Below are 7,972 nucleotides of genomic sequence, written 5' to 3'. Positions count from 1 at the left end.
CATTTTGTTGGCTTTCAATACCAGAAATAGTAGTTGGCGGCAGGGGCTCTGCACCGCGCTGGGGGAGCTCTTAGCGCTCCCCTAGACCCCCTTGCTGGCAATGGTGGGTGTCAGGGTTATGTTAAGGCCTTAGCTCGTTTGCCCGGGCCCCTGACATTCAACCAGGCACCTTCGTGCTTACAATAAATAAATGACTCACTGGTAACAATGTAAATATTTAATGATATAAATATAAGTATGATGACAAACTAATGGAGTAATGACATTGAATTTGGAACATTTTAATACTGTGAATTTATTAATTAAATAATAATTATACACCTTGCTGTCCCACAACGTACACATTAATGTTCGAAACCACAACACAACACACTGCTGTCTCTAGTCACCAGCGTAGACTTCCAATCCCTAACTAACTCCCTGTAAAGACAAAGTAAAGACAAACTAAAAAGGTCTAGTAGACTATCACTATGGCATCGAAACAACTGCGAAACGCAGTTATGCCTTAGATACTCACCCTAAACAGGGGAACACAGAAGAATCTCAACAAACGTTACACCAGCAGAACAAAACACTCCATCAACTTACAAGCAAGGCAACAAAAAGAAAGTGCGTTCAAAAATAGTGCACTTAATACACATTGGTGCTAGAATGCCATAATCTACGCACCGACATTCCCCCTCTCCCCCCAAACTGGTTCTTACAAAGTATGGACCAGTTTCCGTACCTCAAACTCAAAGAAAAGTAAGAAGATATCATTGCAACTACAAGGTAAGCACATCCATCTAGGAACATTCATCAGCATTAACATCACTCTTCCAAACATAATAACTTAGAAGAAAAATTACCAATGACACTTTTTACCAAAGTATCCACATTACACTATGAACCATTCACAAAATCACAATCTACCAACCAATCAAATTTAAAATGCATAATCAGCAAATTAATGTCAATAATACTAAATGCAACATAATATCATCTAACATAAAGTGCAAACATTTTCAAACAACAATATATACATTGGAACCATAAAATGCATAAGACATGTATAAAAAAAATTACATAAGTATGTAGCTGCGTATTTGAAAGTCTATAGCAATCTTGAACACAGATCAGCAAGCAGATTGTCCTCCCCTTTGACATGAACAACATCAAAGGAATAATCCTGCAACATCAGCGCCCATCTTGTAATACGTGCATTGGTAAAGTTAGTGCTCCTAAGGTAAGATAAAGCCTTGTGGTCAGTCTGGAGATGAAATTTTTTTCCGGCCAGATACCTGTCCAATTTTTTTTATTGCATATACAATGGCCAATCCTTCCCGTTCAATGATAGAATACTTCTGCTCCCGAGGCAACAACTTACGGCTCACAAATTTTATAGGATGCAACATACCATTCACACACTGGCTTAGAATGCCAGAGATCCCTTTGTCTGAGGCATCAGTCTGGAGATAGAACAGTAGAGAAGAATCAGGCAAACGAAGAATAGGATACTTACATAGACAGGCCTGTACTCTCTTCAATGCCTCCGCACACTCACAGCTCCAGTCTACTCTCATGGATTTTAAACGACGTAAGAATGCCTTAAAAGGAAAAACTAAATCCACGTATCCACCAATAAACTTTTACTCCCATAACTAACAGATATGGTTCCGATAATTAAAATAACAAAGTATATACTCAACTTACTTTAAGTATATATAAAGATATAAGTGGAATGAAAAAAAAAAAAAGCTTCGTCTAGAATATTGACTACATCAACATCTAAATATACCAACACCATTCATCCATAGGTCTCGATATTTAAACAACCCAATATGGATTTACCAGAGTACCCTAGTTATCATCACGTTATCCCCGCGTGCTTATACGATGAGGGACAACCACAATATTCCTACCTCCAAATTTGGACTTGTCCAAATATTTAACTGCTCTCGCAACGTCTGCCAGGTTCCTGAGCCTAACATGACCTACACCCATTGACTTCCCATTCGCCATCAAAACCTCCACAAATCCCACCAAACCAACATCTCTAAACCTATCCTTTAACTTCTGCCAGTTAACATTATATGGTAAATTTCTAACTGTCACTGTGTAACGATCCGGAATCAGCTTATAGTTACGACGACTCTTGGACTCGCGACGGCCCTCTAGTCATCTATCACTTGGCCTCTGCTCATGCGCTCTGACCACAGTATTACAATCGTCTTCCCTATCAGTTGAATTAATCGGGTAAGTCTTTGGAACCCTTTCACCACAACTGAAGCAAGCGATCTCCATCCTTTTGCCCCCAGGACTCCGATTCATCACAGGCTCACTACACGCTGCCGCAACATACACTTTGTCTTCCTTAGCAAGCGACACACCCGCACTAGCAACCTTAAAACCTTCAATAACATCAATCATATCATCAACGGTGCCTTTCTTACTTATTATCAGTTGCTTGTACACATCACCGGACACATTCTCAAGTATTCTATCTTTCACCAGCAACTCTTTCACTTCTTCCACAGTCTTGCCTACTTCAGCCATTTTCAACCAATTGTCCTACACATTTCGCAGCTCTGTGACAAAACCCCTAAAATCGTTCTGTCGTTGTTTTACCCGGTGGAACCTCTTGCGGCAGGTTTCCGCGTTTATATCCGCATGTCGGAGTAATACGGCCCTCACTTCCTCATAATTTTCATTCAAAAACAGACTGTCCCGCAGCATACAGTTTCTTAGAAAGGTAGTTAGTTTATAGGACAAGAGCAATGACCATTCCTTTCTATCAATCTTGCATCTTGTTGCGACGGCCTCAAAGTGTGTTAAATATGCCATCAGGTCATCGTCTTCCTTCATTCCCTGGAAGCTCTTGTCAAGTTTATCTAAAACATTTCTAGGCCGCACCTCTGCCTGTGTTGCCGTCCCAGCCGCTGTTGCTGACTTTTCCTTCATTTTTTCTAGTTCCATCTCCTCTTTCCTCTTGAGTTCCTCCCTGGCATCTCTTTCTTTCCACCTTTCGTGTTCCTCACGCTTGGCCTTATCCTCACGTTCAAACTGCTCCTTCTCACGTTCAAATCTGGCCTTCTCCTCTGCTTTCAAACTTTCCTCTCTCTCAAATCTAGCCTTTTCTCGTTCAAACTCCTCTTTCTTAGCTTTCTGCTTCTTTCTGCTTAGCCACATACCTCTCTAACCTTTCACCTTCGTACCCCAGAGAACGACCATCACTAATAAACTGGGCAGTAATTGTCAACCTAGTTTCCATGGTAAATACAATGTACACTACTTGGCTGTATTATATTTAAATTATATACAATATGGGAACAAAAAAATTCTACTAATTGTACAAGAGATCAACTAAAGCCTAGAGCCTGCGGTTAAATGGCAAAGAAAGAAACCTATCTGTGCAGTATCCCACGTCGGAGGAAAGTGCCTCACTCAGGCCACAGCGTCAAAATATAGTTGCCACAGGACAATCCAATACAATACTAGTAGCCTCAGACTTCAGTAGTTACCAACAGCCATTTTACACTCACGTTCGCTTGTTGCCGGGAGCGAGAAGACACTCGTTCGAAGGTGAAGCACAATATAGAAAACAAGAAAATACAAATGCGTTTCAATACAATAGTTATATAGTATATAGTACAGTATAGTTATAGTGTTATAACACTTATATCACAAAGGATGTATTTATCTGCTACTTTCGATATACATCGTTGCCAATGGTACACAATTCAATATTAGTACAGTAGATTGTGATGCAATACTATGTAAACAATTATTAGATTGTAGACACTGCTGCTACATAATCAAGTAACTAAAACTTATATAATGATTAAAATTATAGTTCTGTGACTGGTAGTCACAGCCGGACTCGAGCCCCCAACTGTCAGGGTTATGTTAAGGCCTTAGCTCGTTTGCCCGGGCCCCTGACATTCAACCAGGCACCTTCGTGCTTACAATAAATAAATGACTCACTGGTAACAATGTAAATATTTAATGATATAAATATAAGTATGATGACAAACTAATGGAGTAATGACATTGAATTTGGAACATTTTAATACTGTGAATTTATTAATTAAATAATAATTCTACACCTTGCTGTCCCACAACGTACACATTAATGTTCGAAACCACAACACAACACACTGCTGTCTCTAGTCACCAGCGTAGACTTCCAATCCCTAACTAACTCCCTGTAAAGACAAAGTAAAGACAAACTAAAAAGGTCTAGTAGACTATCACTATGGCATCGAAACAACTGCGAAACGCAGTTATGCCTTAGATACTCACCCTAAACAGGGGGACACAGAAGAATCTCAACAAACGTTACACCAGCAGAACAAAAACACTCCATCAACTTACAAGCAAGGCAACAAAAAGAAAGTGCGTTCAAAAATAGTGCACTTAATACACATTGGTGCTAGAATGCCATAATCTACGCACCGACAGTTGGGATTCTACAATTTTCCCACTAACTCCAGGAAGAACCTATTCTAGGGCACATTAAACGTCTTCCGAAAGAATGAAGGGTCAGAGTGTTATAAAGATTATGTGCACACACACACATAGATACATATAAATATATTTTTTTTTCGCGGTGGGGGGGGGGGGAGAAAAAATCTCCCTCAACCCTGCCCCCCCCCCCCGAAAAACATCCTGGCTACGCCCATGATATTATGTAATAATAAAATGTTATAAAAGGCTATAAAAAGTAATGAGAATGAATTAATCTTTATTTTTTAAATTTGTTTTTTTTGTTTGTTTGTTTGTGAAGCTAAACAAATATATGGTTTCCTTAGTTTCCTATAGATTTACGGGTCACAGGGCATGTCTAATGAAGTTCGCATCACTGCTGCTAACCAAAGGGCAACCAAACTACTTAAGGAGGCATAAAAAATCATTAAAACAAAAAAAACTGCACTCCTCTACATCATCATCAACCTGCAAACTTCATCTCTGTTTTTGTTGTCACATCTCCATTGTTGTCACAAATTTAGCTGTAGAGCCTGGTTCGATTTTTCATCAGATCGCTTTTTTTTTTCATGTTCAATTATTGTCTTTGAGAATGAAACTCATTTTTTCTACAAAATGTCACAAGTATTTTTGCTTTTATTTCTGTTTCAACATGGCGTCAGTAGTTTGACAAAGCATTGTACCATTAACATTTTATTAATGATAATTGGATAATATTATCAGTCTTTTCTTCTGTACAGTCCTCAATCAGATAATATTTTATGTTTCTTTTCAATGGAACTACTAAGAGGTTTGTCCTAATTGGTCTTTAAAAAGAAAACAATAAAAACAAGAATCAATCAACTTGTATACTTTTCTTTTCTTCATGGTTTGTTGTAGAGAGTAGAAGTAGTAGAATTAGATGCTCACTGTTTGCTCTCATGCTTTGTGTGGAAGCTGTTTCTGAAGGTTTTGTTTCTTTGCTTTCAGTGTTATTTTTTTAAATTCCATACTTGCAACTTTCTTTCTCTGCATGAAACAGTTCACCATTTTAATGTGCTCACTCCATGTGCTGTCATGCTAACCTGTTGCTGGACTTAAATTATAAACTGTTAAATACATGTGTATATATTTATATATTTAAATACATGCAAATAACTTTTAGGCACTTTTTAAAAAGATGTCAATATTTTTTTTCCTTGTGGCAAAAATATGCACACACCATACATTAAAATATTTTGTTTTCCATCTCAATAAGTTACATTAGAAATATTAGCTCATAATTTAAGAGAAAAAAATATTGTAAAGCATATACTCCACTACAGTCCTCATCCATCCTCACTGTTTCCCCTCCCCCAACTTCTCCCAATCCCCCCCCCCAGTATGTTAGCTCTAAAATTAGTATTGTTGTATTTAGATATAGTCCTTCTTTTTGTTTTCATGGAACTGCTTAAAATTGTGGTTATTTTTATGTTTTTAATTTTCATATTTGTGTGTGTGTGTGTGTGTGTGTTAAGTTTTCGTAGTCTTAAGGTCATGTTTATTCAAGGTTTGATTTGTGGCTTGATGTAAGGAATGTTGAACATTGAAGTTAGAGTTTTGAGAAACCTTCAAAAAAACATTTAACAATTCACACTCTAGAAGAAACAATCAGGGAAAAAAAGAGTTAGCTTTAAATGCTCAAATTTCGACCCCATAGTTTCTGTTCTTGAATGTTAAATCTCCACTAGTTTTGAATGTTTTTTTTTGTAAATGCTTTGCACATTGACCAAATTGAACAAAGACAATCTATAACATATAGCTAAACAACTAGTGTACATGACACACACACACACACAATTCTTTGCTCAATTTGTGTTTGTGTGTCAAGCTTTCATCTTCATTCATACCCACATGTTCAGTCATACCCCCATGTTCAATCATACCCACATGTTCAATCATACCCACACTTCAATCATACCCACATGTTCAATCATACCAACACAAAGATCCTAGATCACATTTGAGTTGATGAATGTGGACTCTGTGTTAGAAGGGCATGTACTGCTGTGATCTTTATTTATTTGTTTCAGTTTTAGTACTTAGCTAGTACTAGTAGTTTGTGTTTTTGATTTTACTTAGCCAAACTCAACTTTACTTTTGAAATACTATCCTCTACCCTGATTTCATATCTAACATATTGGTACAATACTAGAATCACCTTTTCATTTTCTTCTTTCTGATTTTTTATTTAAATAAAAAAATTTGTTGATTCTCTTTCTTGATGTAATTTCTAAAATATTGGAAAAATAGAACAGTTCTAGAATAAAATTAGTCTTAAAATTGTACTTTATTCATTTTCCATATTGTATAGCGATATTCTAGCTGTATTTAAATATATATATATTTGAAAAAAGAATTAACTATGATGTATAGTTTTCTTCAACTTGATTAGTTAGAAATCTTATCTCCAGAAACTTCATTTTCCTCTTATCTTTTCAATCTCTCTTTTTGTAAGAATGTGCATAGTTTTTTGTTTGTTTTAATATTTATAAGTAGTTATAAAATAGTTCCATGACATTTTTGTTTTTATTTAGTAGCTTGTTTTTTTGTTTTCTATTTTATTTATTCTTTTGTTTTCACTTTCTTTGTTCCCTTTCATTTTTATGTGTGGCGGAACAGGGCGGGTCTCTGAACGTACGAGTGGATGAAGCTAACAAGCGAGCCAATCGAATACTGCGGAACCAATGATAGACACATGTGGTAAAAGGTCCCACTGGCTGTTATCTATTGAGTGAAAGCTATGTTGATGAGGTCTGGACATTTTATTTTTATTTCATCATGCTCATTTGTTTAAGTTTTTCTGAAATTGTTATTTCAATATTAGAAAATAAAAACCTTGAAAAAAATTAACAAAATCATAACACTATTCCAAAGTCCAGAGTGAACTGAATAGAATTGATCTTTTTGTTGTTGTTTTTTTAATCTATCCACCATCATGTATAATAATTTTGCACACCTCCTCCATTTCCTGAAGAGAACATGCCAGAATGACTGAGCAGCCTAGTTGCTGTCAAGACAGGAGTGAACATAGAAATACTTAGTTTGGAGTTTAGCATTAGGTTAAGAGTTAAACGGTAAATGATAAGTAGGTCAATGCCAGCATGTTCATTGCATGTTTCAATCTTGTATGAAAGTTTTTGTTTCTTTAACTTTAAGAACTCCTAGCCAGAGTCAAACTTCCATAGAACATTGTATGTGTATTATAGACAGACCATTTACTCATCTGTTGAACAAAAGTAAATTAAACAGTAAAAAGTCTTAGGCATGAAATATTTCTTTTCCCCCATAGTTCTGAAAGCTCAGATGTTTTACAATGTTAACCATAGATCTAGTATCCATCTCAAACAAGTCTGCTTATACTTACATTATTCAGTTTATGTGTTTACAAATGGTGTTGAGGTTATTTATATATAGTTCAAGGACAGTTCCAGAAATATCAATAAAATGTGTTTTTTTTATTTTTTTTCAATATTTTGTTTCGCTTTTA

The 7,972-nt window shown here is 36.2% G+C and overlaps 1 long non-coding RNA gene across 1 annotated transcript; it reads right to left on the bottom strand.

The window, feature by feature from the left end:
* Window positions 1–202: 202 nt before the first annotated feature.
* Window positions 203–4,431, bottom strand: LOC129925262 (uncharacterized). Its single transcript, XR_008777088.1, has 2 exons — window positions 3,384–4,431; window positions 203–1,448 (listed from the first exon to the last, which is right to left on the bottom strand). It is a non-coding gene; the product is annotated as an uncharacterized LOC129925262 (long non-coding RNA).
* Between the last annotated feature and the right edge of the window lie 3,541 nt (window positions 4,432–7,972).

The sequence above is a fragment of the Biomphalaria glabrata genome, chromosome 3, assembly GCF_947242115.1.
Source record: "Biomphalaria glabrata chromosome 3, xgBioGlab47.1, whole genome shotgun sequence".
NCBI lineage: Eukaryota > Metazoa > Mollusca > Gastropoda > Planorbidae > Biomphalaria > Biomphalaria glabrata.
Note: the sequence above shows the minus strand (reverse complement) of the source record. Positions and strands in the feature narration are given on the sequence as shown.